The 25,683-nt window shown below is 42.9% G+C and overlaps 1 long non-coding RNA gene across 1 annotated transcript; it reads right to left on the bottom strand.

Moving 5' to 3' along the window:
* Positions 1-895: 895 nt before the first annotated feature.
* LOC145803166 (uncharacterized) lies at positions 896-3,980 on the bottom strand. The gene is made up of 3 exons (XR_014345284.1): positions 3,769-3,980; positions 3,019-3,063; positions 896-1,156 (listed from the first exon to the last, which is right to left on the bottom strand). It is a non-coding gene; the product is annotated as an uncharacterized LOC145803166 (long non-coding RNA).
* Positions 3,981-25,683: the final 21,703 nt, after the last annotated feature.

The following is a 25,683-nucleotide window of genomic DNA, read 5'->3' as shown; positions in this document are numbered from 1 at the left end:
TATAATAATAAAGTAGTTGGGCTCTAATTCATCAATTTAATCGGTTTAATCTAACCCGAATCAATTTTCAATTAAATTTCACCGTAGGCTCTAAAATTATGCCAATCACAATGGCGTAATCAATTTCGGGTTCTGTGGCCGATAGGGCCCTCAATTTAATTCCCAAAGTAGTTTACTCAAACAGATATTCCTACAGTGAACAGATAGAATTGCTAAATCACATATATTCACATAATGGCACATAAAATCATGTTGAACACATAATCATATTCAAATTAAGGACCAATTTAGCGTATTACGGAACAGGGGTATCACAGTCTTCCCCCCTTTAGGAAGTTTGGTCCTCCAAACTTAATTTACCTTCGTCGGGAAACAAATGTGGATAGCTCAATCGCATTTCCTCCTCTTTTTCCCATGTAGCATCCGTCCCATAGTGCTCTTTCCATTCCACTTTCACCATTGGGATGGATTTGCTTCTCAACTGTTTCACTTGCCTATCAACAATCTGTTCTGGCCACTCAGCATATTCCATATTTTCATCAATAGCAACTCGGTGATAATCAATCACATGAAACGTGTCTCGGAGGTAACCCCTCAACATCGACACGTGAAACACATTATGGATTTGCTCGAATCCTGGTGGCAAGGCAACTCTATAAGCAACTGGACCAAGCCTTTCCAAAATCTGAAATGGCCCAATGTAGCGGGGCGACAATGTCACGCCCCAAACCCGCCCCTAAAAGTTTGGGCATGACCCGTTTGAAAATGAACACTTAACCTTTAGTAAATAACATATGGGGCCTCATCGGAAGCATAAAGTAGGAACATAACTATACGTATAAATTCCATTGAGCTACATCTACATGCCAGGACCTCTTAGACATCACATTCATCATGGAAAATAGATAAAGCTCCAAACCATATGTTGTAGCATCGGTGATAAACAACCATATGTACAGACCCAGCCCCATCATTGGGCTTATATAAAAAAAAATCATTGAAGTTCTACCTCTTTAACTTTAAATGGGTAATCAAAATTAAGCCAACATTTCAATATACTTTACAAAAATAAATGGCTTTGTGCAGTGCCTGAACCCACGAAGGTTGACAAAAGAAAATGGGTGTCATGACTAGGACTGACCACTTGGTTGGTTACCTACAAAAAACATACAATAGACAGAGTGAGCCAAGCTCAGAGAATAGTAATACATAAATAAAACGATGCTTAAATTGAAACATAACACATAGCAATGCATATAAAGATGTAGAGTTCACATAGTTAGTCTGATTCTGTGCTACGTACATAACGGCCTTAAGTTCAATCTTGCAACATAGACATGGTGGCTATAAGCCCTTGAAACATGGTGGCACAAGGCCCTTGAAACATGGTGGCTATAAGCCCTTGAAACTTGTGGCACTAAGGCCCTTGAAGCATGTGGCATAAAGCCCTTGTAACATATGGCACTAAGGCCCGTGAAACATATGGCATAAAGCCCTTGTAACATATGGCACTAAGGCCCTTGAAACATATGGCATAAAGCCCTTGTAACATATGGCGCTAAGGCCCTTGAAACATATGGCATAAAGCCCTTGTAAAATTGGCATGAAGCCCTTGAAAAGTTGGCATGAAGCCTTTGGACATGCATATATGAACCCAAGAGGTGTCTCACACGGACTCTAGAGGTAACTCACAATGTAGCACTTAGTTCCGTGTAGCACTTTGTTTCATTTCATAACAACTTATACGGATGGCTATAAGCCTCATAACTTTCACATATGTATGGACTCAAGAGGTGTCTCACATGGACTCTAGCGGTGGCTCACAATGTAGCACTTAGTTCCAAGTAGCACTTTGTTCCATACCAATAATCATTAGGTCTTACAGACCAAACCACACATGTAATGTCATACCATAAACGAAAATAAATTCATGCATATTCATTATGCTTGAATCATTAACAGAAATCAAAATTTATACTTACTTATACTTAGCCTTTTAATAGCGCTGGCAAATCAATAAAAAGCATTCTTGTTAGTTCTATAAAGAAATTTCTCAACATTGTGAACTTATAGTACACTTGAACTTGTACATAGGTAAGCTTGTAACGTATCTTGTAGCATACTTAAGCTTGTGTCGTACTTAAACTTGTAAAATACTTAAGCTTGTAACGCACTTCAACTTGTAACATGCTTAAGCTTGTAACGTACTTAAACTTGTAACATACTTGAACTTATAACATGCGTGAACTTGTAACATGTGTCTACTTGTAACATACATGAACTTATAACATACTTAAACTTTAAAACTTGTAACATATTTAAACTTGTATATACTTGTACTTGTAACCTTACTTAAACTTGTACATACTTGAACTTGTCACATATATAAACTTGTAACATTCTTGAGTTTGTAACATTCTTGACTTATAGCATACGTAAACTTATAACAGGCTTAGACTTAGAACATACATAAACTTGTAACTTAATTATTTGAACCACGGTATTATTACCCCTGGGTAGGGGCCTTGTGCTAAAGATGATGTGAATACTTCTACATATATGAATAATCATTAAGTTAATAGAAAACAGAGCATTTCTTGTTATATCATGTCATTATCATGCACTTAACAAAATAGAATAATTCATATTCTTATGTGGGTTGCATACTGATGGTAAACCTTTACTTTCATATCATAGATTCTAAATGTTCTTGGGTCCCTTCATAACATAATCTTAGATTCACACAAATATCATTCTTCAAGGATGAACATAAGTTCCACTTATTCTTTAAGAAATAACATAGTATGCTGATAAATAACAAAGGGCTAATATTCGTCATTAACAGAACATAAGGATTCCGAAATCATACCGACGTACACGAATCTTTCAGCGTTCATATAAGTTCACATTGCTTTCCAATTGTCATAAATGTTCGTATAGTACTTACAAAGAACAGAGCATTAGTGACAATAATTGTCAATGGTAGAAAAAAATGTACATTTTTGTACTACTACTCACAGTGATCGGTTCCCGGTGGTAATGGTACAATGTCCTCGTCTCGACCTACAATAACAGTGTACAACACATAATATGAGGTTATACTCGATCCTTTACTTATTCTCTTTGATCGTTCAATCAATTAGTCATGGTGGTACCAAGCTCATTATTCTTTAATATGTTGTAATCCATGTCTTAGAAAACAAGACAAATCGATAGGAATTGGTTTAGGTAAAGAAATGGTACATAACTAATTGACATAACGTGAACAGTCGTCACTAATTTGGGTATAACTTTTTCTGTATTTAGAATTTGGGAGTGAGACTAGCGCCATTGGAAACTAGACTTCCGGGGCTTGATTTTAGGCTCAAGAATCACTCAAAACGGAGTCCGGATGCAAAAGATATACCTATTCAAAGTTGGCTGGACAGAGCTGTCTCCGCACGTGCGGGTACAGTGCCGCACGTGCGGCCCTCGACAGCAGCAGTCCGAAAATGGCTGAAATTGTGGGACTTCTCATTTCCAAAAATCAAACCTTAATTACATGTAAATCAAAGCCCAAAACCCTTTTATACATGACCAATTTCACATTATTATTCTTCATCAAACACCATAATCTCACAATAAACAAATTTAATGATTTTACTTCTTCAATCAAGGAATTCTTAGAAAATCAAGGTTCATGGGTTCAAAGCTCACATCTTCTATATCAATCCATGATTTCAAGTAGTAGATGGATTCTATACAAGGTTAGTAATTAGAGCCACATACCTTACCCAAACCTTTGTTCATCCCTTAGTCTCTTCAATTTTTCCCAAGCTTTTGGTTGATCTTTCCTCTCTCTTCTATCTTCTTCAACCATCTTCAAGCTTCCATGGATGTTGAATTCTTTAGGGAGAAGCTTTGCCTCTTCTCTCTCTCCCTCTCTCTCTCTCACGGTTCTCCTTCCCCTTTCTCTAGATATTTTTATTTTTGTTTGGTTCAAAATAGATGAATTCAACAACTCATAAGGCATATATGCATATATAAAAGCTTCCCACAAATAGGAAGGGCCAAACACGCCCTTACGAATCGTACAAAATCACATTTCAATTAATTTTCCCAAATAATTCCAAAAATTCCCATTAACATATCCAAGTACTCAATTTTGATTTTTGAACCCATAAAGGTCGGTAATTCTCATTTTAAGTCCGTAACTCAACTGATAATGCTTCAATTCTATAGATATAATTAAATTAAACCACATCATTTCATAGGGAAATAAAGATGATTTCTTATACGCATTTTGGGGTCATTACAGACAACTTGCCCTTTTTCCCAAATCTGACTTGGCCTTTCATCGGAGAAACACGGATGAACACATGGTCACCAACCTCATACTCAAGAGGTCTTCTTCGAATGTCTGCATAATTCTTTTGTCGGTCCTGAGCTGTTTTGAGCCTTTGACGAATAGTCTTGATTTTCTCAGAAGTGCCTTGTATAATTTCTGGCCCAAGCAAAGCTCTATCCCCGACCTCTGTCCAACAGATAGGTGATCTACACCTCCTACCATACAAAGCCTCGTATGGTGCCATACCAATGCTAGAGTGGAAGCTGTTATTATAAGCAAATTCTACAAGTGGCAAATAATCTTCCCAACTCCCCTGAAAATCCAAAGCACACATGCGAAGCATATCTTCCAAAGTTTAAATCGTTCGTTCTGATTGCCCGTCTGTCTGTGGGTGAAATGCAGTAATGAACCTTAGTTCTGTTCCCATAGCTTCCTGCAAACTCTTCCACAATCTAGACACAAATTTTGGATCTCTATCCGATACAATAGATACTGGAACTCCGTGTAAACTGACAATTTCATCAACATAAATGGTAGCCAATCCATAAGCGGTAAATGTAGTTTTGACAGGCAGAAAATGTGTAGACTTAGTCAGTCTATCAACTACAACCCAAACAGAATCTGTACCCCGAGAAGTCCGAGGTAGGCCAACAACGAAATCCATAGTCACATGTTCCAACTTCCATTCAGGAATAGGGAGAGGTTGAAGTAGGCTGCCTGGTTTCTGATGTTTAGCCTTAACTTGCTGACACTGTAGGCACTTGGACACATATTCTGCAATCTCTTTCTTCATTTTGGGCCACCAATAGGTTTATTTCAAATCCCGATACATTTTATTGTTGCCTGGATGCATAGCAAATATGGACCTGTGGGCTTCATCTAAAACCCTCTTCTTCAGTTTTGGGATATCTGGGACACATATCCGATTTCGGAATTTCAACATTTCATTCTCAATACTGAATTCTACTTTCGGGCTTGCCTCGAATTCGTCAATCACTTTCTTGAGGTACTCATCCTTTTTCTGTTTCCGTTTGATTTCATCAATGATCGCCGACTCGACTATAATAGCGGCTATCAATCTGCCCTGTTCACATATTACCACTTCAATTTCAGACTTCTCAAAATCTTGCAAGATCTCTCTCTATTCGGTAAGCAAACAGGCCATACTCCCCATTGATTTTCTGCTCAAGGCATCAACAACTATATTAGCTTTCCCGGGGTGATACTGAATTTCTAGGTCGTAATCTTTTATTAGTTCCAGCCACTTTCTCTGATGCATATTCAACTCTTTCTGCGTGAAGAAGTATTTCAGGCTCTTATGATCCGTGTAGACTTCACACTTTTCCCCATACAAATAATGCCGCCAGATTTTCAAAGCAAAAACGACTGCGGCCAATTCAAGGTCATGTGTTGGGTAGTTCTTCTTGTGTGGCCTTAACTGTCGGGAGGCGTAAGCAATAACCTTTCCGTTCTGCATTAACACACAACCCAAACCCTTATAAGATGCATCACTAAAGATTACGAAATTTTCCGTACCTGAAGGTAGTGTTAAAATTGGTGCAGTAGTCAATCTTGTCTTCAATTCATGAAAGGCTGATTCCCTTTCTTCGTTCCACTCAAAAGGTTGCCCCTTACGTGTCAGTTGGGTAAGAGGCACTGCTAATTTCGAAAAGTCCTTCACAAACCTCCTGTAGTACCCAGCCAAGCCCGTGAAGTTGCGAACTTCTGTCACATTGGTCGGTGTAGGCCAATTCACAATTGCCTCTATCTTCTGCGGGCCCACTGAAATTCCTTCCTTGTTGATCACGTGCCCTAAGAAAACAACCTCATCCAACCAAAACTCACATTTCTTTAATTTAGCAAATGGTTTTCTTTCCCGAAGTATTTGTAAAACAGTCCTCAAATAATGTTCTTGTTCAAGTCTATCTTTAGAGTATATCAAGATATCATCGATGAAGACTACAACAAACTCATCAAGGTAGGTTTTAAAAATTCTATTTATTAAGTCCACAAATGCTGCCGGAGCATTAGTCACTCCAAACGGCATAGCAAGAAACTCAAAATGACCATACCTCGTTTTGAATGCGGTTTTCTCAACATCCTCTGCCTTAACTTTCAGCTGATGATACCCGGATCTCAAATCAATCTTAGAAAACATCTGTGATCCCTGCAACTGGTCAAATAAGTCATAAATACGGGGTAAGGGATATTTGTTCTTTATCGTTACCTTGTTCAATTCCCGGTAATCAATGCACAGGCGCAAAGTACCATCCTTCTTCTTTACAAATAACACTAGTGCACCCCAAGGCGAAGTGCTAGGCCGGATAAACCCTTTATCAAGAAGGTCTTGCAACTGTTCCTTTAATTCTTTCATTTCGGCAGTAGCCATTCTGTAGGGAGTTTTAGAAATAGGCTAGGTGCCTGGCACAGTTTCAATGGTAAACTCAATCTCCCTGTCTACCAATTCCCCTAGTAATTCACTCGGAAACACATCCGAAAATTCTCTAACAATAGGAATATTATTCAATTCAACATTCTCAGATTGTTCACACAACACATAGCACAAATAACCCTGGCACCCTTTCCTAATCAGTTTACATGCTTTCATTGCAGATATCAAATAAGGTGGAGGCACTACCCCATTACCCACAAACACAATCTCTTTCTGTTCTGGTAGGTTAAATACAACCCTTTTTGTCACACAGTCTATGGTGGCACAATAATTGGTCAACCAATCCATGCCCAAAATTACGTCGAAATGTCTAAAGTTCAAAGGCAACAAATCTACATATAGGGTATCATCCTCGATATGCATGTCACAAAACCGATATATATAATCACATAACACAGATTCCCCCGATGGAACAGACACACATAACAAATATGGCAATAACTCTAGGGGTCTATTCAGTCTAGATGCAAACGTATATGTCACAAACAAGTGCGTTGATCCAGAATCAATTAATACAAAGGCATCCTGATTACATATTGAAATAGTACCTGAGACAACGGTATTGGCATTCTGTGTATTGCCCGGAACAAGTGCAAAGACTCTCCCATGTCTCACTGTATCCCCAGTAGTAGCAGATTTCAAAGTGTTCCCCGGCTTCGGGATCGACGCAGTGGAACTAGCTGCTAGTTTCCCACTGTTCTGATTACATTCTCGGGCCATGTGCCCTTGCTTCCCACATTTGAAACAGGCTCCTGATGCACGGTAACAGACTCCACGGTGCCTTTTGCTACAAATATTGCACAGGGGAGCTGTGTCTCGGGAAGAACTCGAAGTATTTGAGGAGCCCGTGTTTTGCTTTTTCAAAAATTTCTTCTTCGAAAAGAAGCCTTGTCTTTTGTTGCCTTTCCATTATGTTACTGGCTTAGCTTGTCTGGCTATGATAGCCTCTGATATGATGGCTCTGTTAAGCACCCCAATGTAGGTTTTCAATTTCAGGACATTCACCCTTTCTAGGATGTCATTGCGGAGCCCACCTTCAAAATGTCTTGCCTTCTTATAGTCCGTGTCAATTACATGTGGTGCAAACCTGGCCAATTCAGTGAATTTGGCCTCATACTCAGCTACAGTCATGCTGTCTTGCTTGAGTTCCATGAATTCTGCCACTTTCCTATCCCAGACACACTGCGGGAAGTACTTGTCATAGAATATTTCTAGAAACTTTACCCAGTCAACATCCCTATGATTTTCTCACATCAACATCCACCATCTTCTTGCCTCGTCTTCTAGCATAAAAGTGGCTAGAAGCACTTTCTGAGTCTCTGAACAGGGGAACACTTCAAATAATTTCTCAATGCCGAGGACCCACGCTTCGGCTTTCAACGGATCTAATCCCCTGTGAAACTGTGGTGGTTTCATTTTCTTGAATTCCTTAGTGAGAGCTATAATCCGGTCATCATTCTGATGATCTGGCACGGGTGGTGCCGGAGGTGGAGGTGGCGGGTGTGGTTGCTGCCACTGTTGTTGCCACTCCTGTTGCTGTCTCAAAGCTTCTGCCATTTCTTGTATCAGTCTTTCCATCCTGTCCATTCTGGCAGTTGAGAATTCTTCTATTTCATCTCCTTTGGTTCTCACCATCTAATTAAACTTGCATTATATTTTATACAAAAGATCCACACATATGCATGTAACAAGGAGCATACATATTCAGGTAGTTTGCAATGCAAGTAATTCACAACTCATAACCTATAATTGTCTATATCAAAACATTTAAGCATATAATCAATGCTTCCAAACTCATGTTTATCACATGAATGCATCCTAGATCTTATCTAGACACTGTAGACACCCCATTTTTGACCGTCCTCAAGACTTGGACGTCACCGTTTGAACACTCGGTGATCATCCTTGTTCGTGTTCGTCTTGAGTTCCCGGAGGTCTCAGCTACGCGCCCTGCCTCAGGATCTCTCGACTCGACAGTTTTGTGTCTAGTTTTGCACCAAACACTTGTTGTTTTGCTTCTGGGGGTGGGAAGTGGCTTGTAGGCCATCCCCACACCTCACCGGCCATGGCTTGAGGCCACCGGCCTTGTTTCCTTGCCACCGACCATTGGTGATGGCCGGTCGGCACTATTGATGGTCGGTCGGCATTGTGTTTGGTCGGCCGGCCACTGTTTTTGATCAATCGGCCACTTGTCCTGACCGAGACCTTTTCTTGAGGGAGCTTGACCCTTTTGAACCTTTTTTTAGCTTCTCCAAGAAGCTTGACCCTTTTTTAGCTTCTCTAAGAAGCTTGACCTTTTTTTAGCTTCTCCAAGAAGCTTGAACCTTTTGACCCTTTTTTTAGCTTCTCCAAGAAGCTTGACCTTTTTTAGCTTCTCCGAGAAGCTTCACCTTTTTTAGCTTCTCCAAGAAGCTTGACCCTTTTTTTAAGCTTCTTGAAGAAGCTTGAACCTCTTGACCCCTTTGCCTAGCTTCTCTAAGAAGCTTGGCCCTTTTGCTCCAAGCTTCTAAGAGAAGCTTGGCCTTTTTGGTCAAAGCTTCTAAGAGAAGCTTTGCCCCCTTGGTTTCTCTATAAAAAGAGAGCCTCTCCTCCCCTTTAGGGGGTTATAAAAATCTGATATATATCACTCCCTCTCTATATCTCCCCCTCTCTCTACATTTGTGTGGATTAGAGGGTCCAAAAGGGGCTTGTTCTTGGCCTATTGCACACCACTTCATAGCCACACACTTCCATCATCACTTGGAGGTTCTTGGAGCTTGTTTTCAGAGGTTGAGGACTGGTTTTTGAGACCTAAAGGCTGCTGGTTCTTGCTGGTCTTCAAAGGTAACTTCTTACCCTCTTTATTCCCCGTTTTTGCACACCCTTTTAGCCTGTCTTGTGGATTTTGGATTTGTGTATAACATAAAAAAGTTCTGTTTTTTTGTGTTTAAGATACTTCATTAAGACCACTTTTGTGTTTGGGGTCGTTTACCCCCTCTTAGGCCTTGTTTGGCCCCTTTTTTGTGTGATTTTGGTGAGCTCCGGGACCACCTTGTTTGGGCCTCCTCACCACTGAAATCTTGAGGGATTTCAGTGGTGAGGATGGTGGTTTGAGGTCCTAAGAAGGAGAGGGGTGACCCTCTCCCTTGTTGCCTTGTTTGTTGCCCTTTTTGGCCTTCCAAAGGGGCTCCTATTTGCACGCTTCCAAGCCTTGTTTCAAACATTTTTCAGTGGGTTTTAGGACCCCCATAAGCCATTTCCAGAGTTGGTTTGGTCTTGTTGAATGTCCTTATTGCATGTATAGAGTAACCTTCTTGTTGGCCTTTCAAAGGAACACCCCATTCTAGCATGTGTGGACCTTGTTTCCATGGGTTTTTGGGGCTTATTTGACATACCATGTTACTGTTTTGGGCTGGTTTGGTGACCTCTCTTGTGCTTCATATACATGTGGTGTAAACCATGTTTACTAGCCTATGTTGCATGTTGTTTTGGCCCTTCATGTTAGCACTTTTTGGCCATGCCTTGAACTGATTTCATGCATGTTTTGGACTGCCTTAGCACTGTTTTCATGCCTCATGGTCGAATAATGCTTGTTATGCATGCTTGTAGTGCAATGCCCATGCCTAGCTTTGAGTTTTGAAGCTTCTTGCATGTTCAAATGGTAGTGTTTTCATGTTTTGGGGTCATTTTGGAGTCATTGGTATGCCATTTCAGATCTGGAACATGCACCATTGTATGCCATTTTTCCTCCTTGCCATGCTTTGGTAGAGTTGCATTTTTGTGCCTTAAGCTTGGTTAATGCATTATGCATGCATTCAATGTATTTTGTTGCCTCACTTGCATCATTTTGGCCACTGTTTTGGACCTAGTAGAGAGCTGTCCAAATTAGTTTAAGACCATCCCTTTGGCATGTTGTTGCATGCTATACATGTTTGTATGTTTAGGTACTTAGTCTATTAACATGTTGTATGTTTAAGTGCCATTGCATTTGGCATGCTTCTTGTGTTGAGTTGCTTTGCATATTTACATGTGTTATGCCTTTCATGCTGTTGCATGTGTGTCATTAACATTGATGTTATATGCCTTGCATGCTTACTTGTTTAGTTCATGGTCCATTGCACATGGTTTTGTTGTTTGCATGATCATGTTGCACACTTAGCTCACATGCCTAGGTTGCATTACATTGGCATGCATACTTTGCCTCTTGAATTGAGTATGATAGAGGTTGAGTTCATTGTTTGTTTAGGTGCATTTCATTCCACATTGAAATTGCACACTTTGGTTCTTTGGGCCATCACACATTGAAATGCGCGATTGGTGCTCCGAGAATCAAATACCATTCTCCTTTGAGCCATAAACATGATAAGGAGTGTGGTTGGTGCAAATATTGCTTGAAATGCGTTGCCATGCCATGTTTTGCCCTCTGTTGCTGTCAAAACAGGTTTCAACAGGAAGAATTGGCCGGCCAGCAGTGTTTGGTGCCGACCGGCAAAACAGGTTTGGCCGAGAGCATAATGTTTAGCCGATGACCATTCTAAATGGCCGGTGATGGTCTCACTCAGCCAATAGTGTCCCACAACACTCAGAGAAGCAACCTTGGAAGTTGTGCAATTTTCAGAGAAGCAGAACAGTCAAAGCAGAGGCAAACTTGTGCATGGCAGTGACTTTCCGAGCGGAGCCGAGCGCGCATTGCATTGGGCTCTCTTCCCGAGGCCGTTTACTGCTTTCATTAGATTAGTTAATTTGTTAATTAATTAATTGGTCTGTAATAATTAATTAGCTTGTAGGTTAATTAATTTGTATTATTTTTTTGGTCCCTCCGAGCGAGGGTGAATTTGTAATAAGTGTGGGTGCGTGTGTGCATGTCTTCCAACCCCCACTTCTTTCTCCCTTTTTTTTACCTGCTTTTGATGGTTAGTATTAGGACATGTTTACTTTAGCATACCTTATGCTATGCATGCGTGCATCATTCATCAGTATTGCATGCACCAGGCTCGGCGCATCATACTAACTGCATAAGTATTTCAAATCTAACTTGAATACATGCTACTTGTGCATTTTCACATGTCATTTATAGACTAGCCGAGCCTACTCTAGTGACATTCCGCATGTGTTACATTAGCCATCTTAACATGAACTAGGATCATGCATACGATTACTAACTAGTTTCTGTTTTAGCTTGGAGTACTCTGTAAGTCCTTTTTCTTTAGCATACCGCATGCGTGTGAGTGTTGCATAATTGCATGATTACCATGAGGCTAGCTACTTATGTGATATAACTGCTTGAATGCCTGTGGATGGAGGTTGAATTACCTAAATTGGGATAATGCATTAAAACTGTGAGTTTTAAGCCCACTAGATAGTGGCAAAACCATCTATTCTAAAGCCCACTTGAGGGTGGCAAAACCTGCATTTTAGCCTACTTGCGAGTAGCAAACTATTTTCAAAACAAACATGTAATGTTTTGTTCCAATTTAGGCGATTTGGTCTATACTTGTTTGCTGTGTGCATAACATAGTAATTCTAGGCTAATAACCGGAATAAGAACACATAACGTTTTCAAAAAAGGATATCACGGTTAGTAGAGGTCGATCTTCGGATCGGGCGAGAGGGGGTGCTCATAGCTAACCTTCCCCAATCGTACCCAAGCTCCCGAGCCGAGGCAACTTTGGTGATGACGGACACGTGGCCTTTGGCACCGAGTCAGGGTTTCCTAAATTCCCCTATAAAAAATATTTAGGTGGCGACTCTGTATCTAGAAAAGCAGTCCATGTTTGGCACTTCTTTTCAAAAATCTATTTCTCAAAATGATTTGCCGGATTTGGACTCTTTGGTTCAGATTAAGAACTGTGACACAAATCAAGTCCGAACTGTAGCGAGGCCCACGGGCGCGTGCTACAGTTTCTAGCGACTCTGTTGGGGATTTAGAGAGCTTGACTCGAACTCGTGATATCCTATTTTGATTTCATTTATGTGTCTCTTTGCATTGCATGTGCATTGGTGCGCCTTGGACACCGTGTTTGCCATCTGCCATTCCTGAACGGTTTGCTGGAGGCTTGACTTTGTCAAAGCATGCCATAAGGCTGACCGGTTGTGGGCTTTGACAGTATGGGAACACAAACCCCGGTCTTACCGGGGCACCCTTTTCGACCATTCGGCCTAGTGCATATCGAAATCCATAGTGACTATTCCAAACTAGGACAGGTTGCTTACCCGATGTTAGGTTGTTTGAAAGCCGCTATGTGCGTAGTGAAACCCTAGCTCCTGACAAAATAGGACAGGGAAACCCTACCCCAACATAGGGGTGTTTTGGCTCTCACTTATCTGCTATGTGCTTTAGAGTTGGCCTCTATAGGATTGCATGTATCAGTTTGCAAGTTTGAGTATCAGGCCTGTGGGCATCATGATCAGTATTTGGGGAATCAGTTTTACCTTAGGGTATCAGTTTACAAGCAAAATTTTGGGGCAGAATTCAGTAGAGGGCACAGTTATCCTAGTGCTCATATCTATTTTGGTGAAATCAGGCTGAGGTGCTGTCTGTTTTCTCTTTTGCAAGGTAGTTCTAGAACCATAACTTCAGAAGGCTCCGATATCCCCCGAGGTTCATCGGACTTGTGCTGATAGACTTTGTCAGGTCAGAGATTCAGTTCAAGGGCAATCAGTGCTCCTTTGCCAGAGACAGGGTAAAAAGGCCAGTCAGGCACAGATCATCAGTCTCCGGATCAGCAGTCATTATCCATCTCACCTGTGCGCAGTTGGGTTGAGATATCTGTTTTTACCTCAGGAAGGTATACCGGTTGCTCAGTTAGATCGGAACAATATGTCGAGTCCGGAAGAGATGGTGCGCCAACTCCAGGATAGTATGAAAGCCATGCAGCAAGACACTGTCCGTCAAACAGAATTCGCCAAGCAACAGGCTGTGGTCATAGCCCAACAGGCAGAGACAATTGCCAGGTTAGAGCAGCAAACTGGAGTATCTACTTCACACCAAGCTCCTCCCCCACCAAGAGTTCCAACACTCGGGGAGACAGCTAATGTCCAGGAAGATACGGACATTCCGACAGGGCCAGCTTCGCCCCCGGTTCTACCCCAGCTATCTAAAAACACCCACCAACCTACCAGACCTCCCCTTTAATGTCGAGACAGACCCCACAACATTGAAAGTGAGCAAGCTTGAGAAATTGTTCAAGAAGTCTCAAGGGGCCCACTCCATTCCTGACATTAAAGATGGGTATACAGACTCGGCTGTGACGCTGCCGGACAGATTTAAGATGCCGCACATTGATCATTTTGACGGATCCGGGGACCCCATGGTGCACCTGAGACTGTTTTCAGACATACTAAGGCCGATAGGCCTCACTAGATTACAGAAGCTATCATTGTTTGGCCGGACCCTGTCTGGGATAGCCGCAATCTGGTATGCAAAATTGGAGAACTCTGTGAAACAGAATTGGGAAGAGATGGCTGAGGCCTTCAGTGATCAATATTCCTACAATGCACAGATTGAGGTCACAACTCGTGATCTTGAAGTCACCCGCCAAGAGCCAAAGGAGAGCTTCTCGAAATTCGTGGCCCGCTGGAGGGCCAAGGCCTCAATGATGACCATTAGGCCAACGGATAAGGATCAAATACGGATGGTTGTGCGCAACCTCCAACCCAAACTAATGCAGAAAATGATCGTGCTCCCCTTCCCTACCTTTTCAGATTTGCATGAGATGGGAGTACAGATCAAGGACGCTATGAAGCAGGGCCTCATTGACCAGGAGAAGGAGCAGCCTAGGAGAGCGTTTTCCCGCAATTCAAGTGCGACCACCAGCGGTGATGTAGCTGCTAAGACTTCAGACGTGGGCATGGTCGCCACCACCACACCAAGAGCAGCCACCCCTTTTGTTGATGCATCCACTTCAAACCCCCGAACTTTGGACTATCTACCCCGAGGCAAGAGGGTTTTCACCCCACTCTTTATGCCTTTGTCTAAAGCCCTATGGGTCCTACTCAAGAAAGGACATCTGAAACCGTTGGAACAACGGCCTTTACCCGATCCTCTCCCTCTGAAGCATGACCTGACTAAGCACTGTGCTTTTCATCAACAAACCGGTCATGACACTGACAGTTGCGTCCGTCTCCGCCACGAGATACAAAATTTGATTGACAATAAGGTCATCCCCGCACTAGGTCCTGCAAAGTCTATCGACACTTGATCAGTGAACTTGTGGGGGATAATGTGATGTGATCGAGGGATGAACCACCTGCGGGCGGCACTCAGTTTACTCCAGATGTGGTGTATGGCACGCACTATTTTGAGCATTTGTGAATGCTAGTTTTGTACATTCTGACTTGGGTATTGGGTCAGTCTTGTTGTGTTGTTTTGAGTCTGTTTTGAGTCAGTCCTTTTGTTTCGAGGTCTGTGTTGTCGTATCGAGTCAGTCCTGTTGTGTAGGAGTCGGGTGATTCCGGGGGTGTTACCTCGCACATCACTATCTTGTTTTGTGTTTGTCTTTTTGCTTTCTTTTGAGTCTGTTTCTGCCTTGGAGCCAGTTATGCCAACAGATTTGAATGGAACAACAATGATTTTCACACTCTTGTGTTTGCTTCTGCCGTGTGCCAGTTGTGCCAGAAGTTTGAATGAAATGACAGTGCTCTTCGCCTACCTTTTCTGTGCCTTTGAAGTCATTGTAATGACCTAAGTTTTTCAAAACTTTTTTCGAAACATTGTGATAAAAACGAAGAGGAAGGAATTCCTCAGGTTTTGCAAAACTTGATCAATTGAGAGAAAGAGAGGCATGCTAAGCCCTTAATGATTGAGATCATGCTTGTTAATGTGAGTACTGAGAAGGACCCTGGCTTGATCCAGATTGGTTCTACACTGTCTTCGGCGTGAGCGATTTGTCGCTTTCTTAAAAAATTTCAAAAAAAATATTTTGCGCGGTCCTGCGAAGACTTGTGTGGGATCGCTCTTGAGATTGTGCAGCTTAGGATCGCTCTCAGCCTCGCGATTCGACCCCTCACTTTCAAACCTTGAACCTGAGTTCAGAACGTTCAACGGTCAACCACAATGTGAGGCCTGTGTGGCCATTTTGAAGCAGCCCTCGAACAAGAGGCACCAAAGTCAGATCAAGAAGATCAGATCAAAGGAAGCTTGTAAAGCTAGATCAGAAGCCCTCCCTCAAACTAGGGGCAAAAATGTCAGATATGCTCGAAGAGCCGAAGATGGATCCGTTAGTAAATCAGTACAACTGCCACTCTCCTGGATACGGATGGCTTTAAAACCCTAAAACCATTTGGCATGGAATTGTTACACTTTTACCCTTTGAGAGGCTCGTTGGGCCGAAAACCCGAAAGGGCGACCCAGGCAAAAGTTAGAGCAAGAGAAAAATACAAAAAAAAAGCAAAAAAAAATGCAAAAGAAAAAAAAAGAAAAGAAAAAAAATGAAAAAAAAAGAAAAAAGAATGAAAAAGAATGAAAAGATACAAAAATTGAAAAAAAAAAAGAAAAACAAAGCTCGCAAGGTCGAAAACCCGCAACGGGCGCCTTGGCAAAAGTTAGAGCCTAAAAAGGAGGGGTTAATACCCGAGTGTACCTTAACCCGGAACTACGTAAGGCTTGATTCCCATGTTTGGGATACGTAGGCAACTTCATCCTGATGTCCAGCCACAAAACAAGGGGCAACTTTCAATGCGCTGCGGTGCCGTTCAAACAAGGGGCAACTTTCCGTTGCCATGCAGCTCTCTTCGAGCAAGGGGCAATTTTCCTCCAAATCCGAGGTTGTGCGTCACAAGAGTAGGTTCCGTGCTTGTTAAGCATTGGCCGTTTGCAAAAATAGTTTTTGAGAATTTTTACTGAAGTTGACTAATTTTCTTGAAAATTGTTCCATCTTTTCCAAAAACTGGACCATTTCTTGGACCCAAAAAAGGAAAATTTTCTGTGCTCATAGCCTGACTTACATGATTTCAAATCAAAAATCGAACAAGTATGTTAATCTAACTCTCATATTGGTCAAGATTGTTTTAGTAGAAAGCAAAAACAAAAAATGGTCAAAATGATGAAATAGGGACACAGTTAAGTCAAGCTTCCTGTCTTTTCCCCATTTTTAACATACTCGCCAAGAAGGGCACTCTACTTGCCAGAAGAGGACACAACTGAAGTTAACAACAAAGGGCTGAAAGCTCTTTCGTCCTCCAAGCAACGAGGTATTAAGCCAAGTGCGAAGCACGAACGGGAATGGATCAAGATATTTCACTCCTTTGTTTGGACAGATCTAATCACGTCCAAACTCCCCAGTAAAAGCATCGTCAACCAATGTCGATTGCAGATCTGCTGCACATCCAACCGCATCGCAACCCCTCTGTGGGAGAAAGTTCACTGTTGTGAGCAGAAGAAGAGAATCTAGCAGAATGCTTGGGGCAAGAACCCGCAACTTCCTGTTTATTCATCAACCACCCTGGGGGGGGATGAAAAATGAGAGATTAAAGAATAGAGAGATGTGTGCTGAGAGAAAAAGTGAGAAAAAGGGCTTTTTCAGAAGAACAGAGCTTGAGGGCCGAGTGATGTGAGGATCACAAATGAGAAAGGGTGGGAAACAATACCCAAAGAAACAGGCTCCCTGTGCACGTCTGTTTGTCGTGTCTTTTGTTTTGTTTGTCTCAAATCTTGTTTTGAGTCGTTCGAGTGTTACTCGATGTGTTTAGGTTGTTTACCTTTGTTTTTCCTCTGTCGAGTAATTTTGGCTGTGGCCAGTTGTAGGCTCAATACCCAGTCGAGAACTCATTCTCAATTTCAAAAATGAATCGTTTTGTGCTCAGAGTGCTGTGCCATTCTTCACATTTATGAAAAACAAAAATTTGTTCTTTCTTAAAACCGCAGAGTTCAACCCAGGTCATGCAAGAACAGTAAAACAATGACCTATTTGAAGCTATAGGTTCTAGACTGCAAAGCAAAATAAAAGAGGGAAAATCGAAGCATCTGAGTGTGTTTCACCTTCAGCAAATTCCGTGATTGTACTCTGGATGTACCTCTTCAGGCCTTGTCAGTGTTCCGAAGAATGAGTGTGCCTCTACTCCAAGCTTAAGCCTGCTTCAAGTCAGAATGGCAATTAAAGCAGCAGCAGATGTTACCTCTCACCAACATAAACAGGGTGTCCCCTTTTCAGGCGGAGTGTGTTACAAACCCCTTCTAGAGGTAAATCGGAGGTCGCATTTGGATTTGGCCTCGTTAAGGCTTGTATTTCCTCATTCGGCATTTTGTTTCAAACGTGCTTTTGAAGTTACACATTCGTTGCATTGTTATGCACATCTATCTTGCATTGTTATGCACTCTCTCTTATTCGGAAACACGGGGACACGTCCTTATGTTTCCCCACCTCATTCTAAAACACCGGGATACGTCCCTATGTTTTTTCTCCTCATTCCTAATCCTTTGGGATACGTCCCTAACCCTTGGGATACGTCCCTAAACCTTTGGGATACGTCCCTATCCTTTGGGATACGTCCCTAATCTTTGGGATACGTCCCTAACCCTTGGGATACGTCCCTAATCCTTTGGGATACGTCCCTAATCCTTGGGATACGTCCCTAACCCTTGGGATACGTCCCTTTGTTTCTCCCTCTTCGGTTAAAAGCGTTTGGAATACGTTCCAATGCTCACACCATTTCGAAACACCGGGATACGTCCCTATCTTTCTTTCTCTTTTTCCGAAACACCGGGATACGTCCCTATGTTTCTCCCTCCTTCCGAAACACCGGGATACGTCCCTATGTTTCTTTCTCTTTTTCCAAAACACCGGGATACATCCCTATGCTTCTCTCTCCTTCCGAAACTCTGGGATACGTCCCTATGTTTCTTTCTCTTTTTCCGAAACACCGGGATACGTCCCTATGCTTCTCTCTCCTTCCGAAACTCCGGGATACGTCCCTATGTTTCTTTCTCTTTTTTCGAAACACCGGGATACGTCCCTATGTTTCTCTCTCCTTCCGAAACTCCGGGATACATCCCTATGTTTCTTTCTCTTTTTCCGAAACACCGGGATACGTCGCTATGTTTCTTTCTCTTTTTCCGAAACATCGGGATACGTCCCTATGTTTCTTTCTCTTTTTCCGAAACACCGGGATACGTCCCTATGTTTCTCTCTCCTTCCGAAACTCCGGGATACGTCCCCTATGTTTCTTTCTCTTTTTCCGAAACACCGGGATACGTCCCTATGTTTCTCTCTCCTTCCGAAACTCCGGATATGTCCCTATGTTTCTTTCCCTTTTCCGAAACACTGGGATACGTCCCCATGTTTCTCTCTCCTTCCGAAACTCCGGGATACGTCCCTATCTTTCTTTCTCTTTTTCCGAAACACCGGGATACGTCCCTACGTTTCTCTTTTTTCGAAACACCGGGATACGTCCCTACGTTTCTCTCTTCTTTTCGAAATACTGGGATACGTCCCTATGTTTCTTCTCCCTTCTTTCCGAAGCACTGGGATACGTCCCTATGTTTCTTCTCTTTTTCCGAAACACCGAGATACGTCCCTATGTTTCTTCTCTTTTTCCGAAATAGCGGGATACATCCCTATGTTTCTCCTTCTTTTTCCGAAACACCGGGATACGTCCCTATGTTTCTCATTCGTTTCGAAACACCGGGATATGTCCCTATGTTTCTCCCTCTTTGGTTAAGAGCATTTGGAATATGTTCCAATGCTTATACATTTCCGAAACACCGGGATACGTCCCAATGTTTCTTGCATGATCATAAGTTATGCTCGGCTTTTTGCATTGTCTTGCATTTTGCCCCTGCCCTCGGGCGCATATCTTTGTCTGCTGCTTGTATTCTTTGTCTAAGTCTTCGGCCTTGTCAAAATGGGTCGTCTCTGGGCTTTGACACTCACTCCCGTCATTGTTACGACTTTCGAGTTCTGTCAAAGAGGGGCAACTATAGACACCCCATTTTTGACTGTCCTTAAGACTTGGACGTCATCGTTTGAACACTCGATGATTACCCTTGTTTGTGTTCGTCTTGAGTTCTCGGAGGTTTCGGCTACGCGCCTTACCTCGAGACCTCTCGACTTGTCTGTTTTGTGTCTGGTTTTGCACCAAACACTTGTTGTTTTGCTTCTGAGGGTGGGAAGTAGCTTGTAGGCCATCCCCACACCTCACCGGCCATGGCTTGAGGCCACCGGCCTTGTTTCCTTGCCACCGGCCATTGGTGATGGCCGGTCGGCACTATTGATGGTCGGTCGGCATTGTGTTTGGTCGGCCGGCCACTGTTTCTGATCAATCGGCCACTTTTCATGGCCGGGACCTTTTCTTGAGGGAGCTTGACCCTTTTGAGCCCTTTTTTAGCTTCTTGAGGAAGCTTGAACCTTTTTAGCTTCTCCAAGAAGCTTGACCCTTTTTTAGCTTCTCCAAGAAGCTTGCCCCTTTTGAACTTTTTTTTTAGCTTCTTGAGGAAGCTTGAACCTTTTTAGCTTCTCCAAGAAGCTTGACCCTTTTTCAGCTTCTCCAAGAAGCTTGAACCTTTTGACTCTTTTTAGCTTCTCCAAGAAGCTTGACCCCTTTTTTTAAAGCTTCTTGAAGAAGCTTGAACCTCTTGACCCCTTTGCCTAGCTTCTCTAAGAAGCTTGGCCTTTTTGATCCAAGCTTCTAAGAGAAGCTTGCCTTTTTGGTCAAAGCTTCTAAGAGAAGCTTTGCCCCCTTGGTTTCTCTATAAAAAGAGAGCCTCTCCTCCCCTTATTGGGGTTAGAAAAATCTGATATATATCACATATATATCACTCCCTCTCTATATCTCCCTCTCTCTCTACATTTGGATGGGTTAGAGGTCCAAAAGGGTCTTGTTCTTGGCCTATTGCACCCCACTTCAAAGACACACACCTCCATCATCACTTGGAGGTTCTGGGAGCTTGTTTTCAGAGGTTGAGGGTTGCATTTTTGGGTCTAGAAGCTGCTGGTTCTTGCTGGTCTTCAAAGGTAACCCCTTTTCCCTCTTTATTCCCCGTTTTTGCACACCCATTTAGCCTGTCTTTCTTGCTGATTTGGGCTTTGTGTATAACATAAAAAAGTTCTTTTTTTTGTGTTTAAGATATTTCGTTAAGATCACTTTTGTGTTTGGGGTCGTTTACCCCCTCTTAGGCCTTGTTTGGCCCCATTTTGTGCTATTTTTGGTGAACTTCGGGACCACCTTGTTTGGGCCTCCTCACCACTGAAATCTTGAGGGATTTCAGTGGTGAGGATGGTGGTTTAAGGTCCTAAGAAGGAAAGGGCCATCCCCTCTCCTTGTTGTCTTGTTTGATGCCCTTTTTGGCCTTACAAAGGGGCCTATATTTGCACACTTCTTGAGCTCGGTTCAGGCATTTTTCAGTGGGTTTTAGGACCCCCATAAGCCATTTCTAGAGTTTTCTTGGTCATATTGAATGTCTATCTTGCATGTGCTTAATAACTCCTTGCATGGCCCTCTAAAGTAACTCATCATTTTTGCATGCCATGGTTGCGTATCAGTGGTTATTTGGGCCTATTTTCACATGTTTTATTCACTAATTTTTGATGGTTTGGTGAGATTCCATGTGCATCATACACTTGCTTTGTATTCCTCTATTTTGCCTAGAAATGCATCTTGCCTTTGGACCACCATGCTTGCATATTTTGGCTTAGCTTTGTGAAGCTTTTGGTCATGTTTTAACATTCTTAAGGTCTGTCTTGGGTCTTTAGATTCACATTTTCAATGTTTAGTATAGCCCATTTGCATTTTGGCTTGTTGGCCTTAAGTGTGTGAGTATGTAGCATGCTTTATTTGCTTTGTTTTATTGGTTTGGCACCATTTGTAGCATCATTTTAGTCCCTTTGACATGCTTGTATGCTTGCCTTGGACACCTCTTTAATGCTTTGAAAGTTTGTGTAGCATGCTCCATGTTTTGGCATTTGTGCATGCCTTTGAATTTAGGTCATTTGGATGCCATCTAAGTGATCTTTAGGCCTTGTTTTAATATGCTAAAATTCTATTTTTAGTCATTTAATTCATGCCATGTGTGGTTGCACTAAGTGTAGTTCAATACTTCTTTGGTGGGCCTTAGGAATTGGACCATATTTGCATGCATGTTTGCATGTCATTTAGCCCTTATTTCATAGCACTATGGCCACTGTTTTGGGCCTAATTAGAGCGGCCCAAATCATGTTTAAGTCCATCTCTTTGTTTGTTTCATGCTCTCCTTGTATATTGTATCATATCGGTGAGTTGTTGCATGTTTGAAATCACATGATTGAATGAAGTCACATGTTGGCTTACATGCTTGAATGCCTACATTAGCCTTGCACACTTGTTAGTCGCATTGCTCTATGCCTTGCATTTCTTGCATGCTCATTTGCATTGCCGTATTGCATGCCTAGTTAACATGCTTAGGTTGCATTGCATTGGCATGCATGCTTGGCCTCTTGACTATCCATGATAGAGGTTAAGTCCCCATTGGTTTGATTGTTTGCATTGCATTTGACAAGGAAATGCATAACTTGGTCTCTTGGGCCATCACGCATTGAAATGCGCGATTGATGGTCCGAGAACCAAGGAGCATGTCCCTTTGAGTCACTAACATGATAAGGGACATGATTGGTGCATATATGCCTTGAATTGTATTGCCATGCTCTGCCTTGCCCTCTGTTGTTGTCAATTGCAGATTCTGCAGGAGCTTTCTGCCGACCGGCAGTGCTAAGTGCCGACCGGCAATCCTCCCTCTGCCGATAGATTCACCAATGGCCGGTGATCACAAGCCACTGCCGGTGGGCATTCTGCTCAGCCGATGGCATTCCCCAGTATCCAGAGAAGCAATCCTGAGGTTCTAGCAGCCTCCAGAGGAGTACAGCAAAGAAAACAGAGGCAGCCTATGCATGGCGGTGCACTTCCGAGCAAGACCCGAGCACGTATTGCATTGAGCTCTCTTCCCGAGGCAGTTTACTGTTTTTCCTAGCTTAGTTAGTTTGTTAACTAATTAAGGCAATTTGTAATAATTAATTAGCTTGTAGGTTAATTATCTGTAATATTTATTCGGTTCCTCCAAGCGAGGGTGAACCTGTAATAAGTGTGGGTAAGTGTGTGTGCATGTCTTCCAATCCCCACTTCTTTCTTCCCTTTTACTTACCTGCTTTGATGGTTAGTAATAGGTCATGTTTAATTTAGCATACCTTATGCTATGCATGCGTGCATCCATACATTCGTCTTGCATGCACTGGGCTCGGTACATCATGCTAACCGCATTTGTACTTCAATTCCAAATTGAATACGTGCATCAATTGATTGCATTTCACATGCCATGTTTAGGATAGCCGAGCCTACTCTAATTGCACCTTGCATGTGTTGCATTAGTCAACTCGGCATGAACTAGGATCACGCATGTTTGCTAACTAGTTTATTGTTTTGGCACGGAGTACATTGTAAGTATTTATGCTTTAGCATACCGCATGCGTGTGTGTGTTGCCATGACAGTATGTTTTCCATGCGGCTAGATGCTTATATGTTATAAACTGTTTGAATGCCTATGGGTGAAGGTTGGATTGTTTGAGTTGGAAAAACTCGTTGAAATCCGTATTTTAGCCTACTTGCGAGTAGCAAATTCCAAAACATTTTTCCAAAACAAACGGATATGCAATGCTTATTTCCAAATTAGGCAATCTAGTCTATACTTGTTTGCTGCGCGCATAACATAGTAACGCTAGGCTAATAATTGGTTTAAGAACACATAACGTTTTCAAAATCGGATATCATGGTTAGTAGAGGCCGGTCTTCGGACCGGGCAAAAGGAGGTGCTCATAGCTGACCTTCCCCGATCGTACCCAAGCTCCCGAGCCGAGACAACTCCGGTGATGACGGACATGTGGCCTTCGACACCGAGTCAGGGTTTCCTAAATTCCCTCATAAAAAATATTTAGGTGGCGACTTTGTATCTGGCAAAGCAGTCCATGTTTGGCACTTCTTTCCTAAAATCTGTTTTCTCAAAACGATTTGCCAGATTTGGACTCTTTGGTTCAAGATTAAGAACCGCGACACAAATCGAGTCCGAACTGTAGTAGCGAGGTCCCTCACGGACGCATCTACAGTTTCTAGCGACTCTGCTGAGGATTTAGAGAGCTTGACTCGAACTCGTGATATCCTATTTTGATTTCACTTATGTGTTTCTTTGCATTGCATGTGCGTTGGTGCGCCTAGGACACCGTGTTTGCCATCTGCCATTCCTGAACGGTTTGCCGGAGGCTTGTCTTGTCAAGGCATGACCATAAGGCTGACCGGTTGTGGGCTCTGACAGTATGGGAATACAAACCCCAATTTTACCGGGGCACCCTTTTCGACCATTCGACCTAGTGCATATTCGGAAACCATAGTGACCATTCCAAGCTAGGACAGGTTGCTTACCCGATTATAGGTTGTTTGAAACCGCTGTGTGCGTAGTGAAACTCTAGCTCCTGACAAAATAGGACAGGGAAACCCTACCCCAACATAGGGGTGTTTTGGCTCTCATTTTCTTGCTATGTGCCTTTTGCAGTTGGCCTCTACAGGAATGCATATATCAGTTTGCAAGTCTGGGTATCAGGCCTGCAGGCATCAGTGTTTTGAGAATTAGTTATATCTGCGGGTATCAGATTCAGATTTGGGGCAGTGATTTTGGGGAACAGTGATCAGTAGTAGAATACAATTATTCAGTTATGCCTATGCCTGTTCTGATGAAATTGGGCTGAGATGCTGCCTGTTTTCTATTTTGCTTGGTAGTCCTGGTACCATAGCTTCAGAAGGCTCCAATATCCCCCGAGGTTCATTGGACTTGTACTGATAAACTTTGTCAGGTCATAGACACAGTTCAAGGGTAATCAGGGTCAAAGAAGGCTAGTCAGGCACAGACCACCAGTACAACAGCTACCAGATCAGTGATCTTTGAGCAGTCGGGCTGAGATTTCCGAGCCTATTGCCGACACAGATATATCGGTTACTCAGTTAGATTAGAACAGTATGTCGAGTCTGGAAGAGATGGTGCGCCAACTCCAGGATAGTATGAAAGCCATGCAGCAAGACACTGTCCGTCAAGCAGAATTCGCCAAGCAACAGGCTGTGGTCATAGCCCAACAGGCAGAGACAATTGCCAGATTGGAGCAGCAAACTGGAGTATCTACTTCACACCAGGCTCCTCCTCCACCAAGAGTTCCAACACTCGGGGAGACAGCTAATGTCTAGGAAGATACGGACATTCCGACAGGGCCAGCTCCGTCCCCGGTTCTACCCCAGCTATCCAAGACACCCATTAACCTACCGGACTCCCCTTTTGAGTTAGAGGCGGATCCAACAGCGCTAAAGATGAGCAAGCTTGAAAGGTTGTTCAAGAAGGCTCAAGGCATGAAATCCATCCCAAACATCGAGGATGGGTATACCGACGCAGCTGTGACGCTGCCAGACAGATTCAAGATGCCACATATTACCGTTTCGATGGGTCCGGGGATCCCATGGTGCACTTGCGGCTGTTTTCAGACATTCTAAGGCCGATGGGCCTCACTAGATTACAGAAGCTATCATTGTTTGGCCGGACCCTGTCTGGGATAGCCGCAATCTGGTATGCGAAATTGGAGAACTCTGTGAAACAGAATTGGGAAAAGATGGCTAAGGCCTTCAGTGATCAATACTCCTACAACACACAGATTGAGGTCACAACTCGTGATCTTGAAGTCACCCGCCAAGAGCCAAAGGAGGGTTTTTCAGAGTTTGTGGCGAGGTGGAGAGCAAAGGCCTCGATGATGGCTACAAGGCCTTCCGACAAAGACCAGATAAGGATGGTTGTGCGCAACCTCCAACCCAAACTAATGCAGAAAATGATCGTGCTCCCCTTCCCTACCTTTTCGGATCTGCATGAGATGGGGGTACAGATCGAGGATGCTATGAAGCAGGGCCTTATTGATCAGGAGAAGGAGCAGCCCAG

The sequence above is a fragment of the Camellia sinensis genome, chromosome 11 (assembly GCF_055761805.1).
Source record: "Camellia sinensis isolate YWXY chromosome 11, ASM5576180v1, whole genome shotgun sequence".
In the NCBI taxonomy this organism is placed as follows: domain Eukaryota; kingdom Viridiplantae; phylum Streptophyta; class Magnoliopsida; order Ericales; family Theaceae; genus Camellia; species Camellia sinensis.
This window is presented reverse-complemented; position numbering and strand designations above follow the sequence as displayed.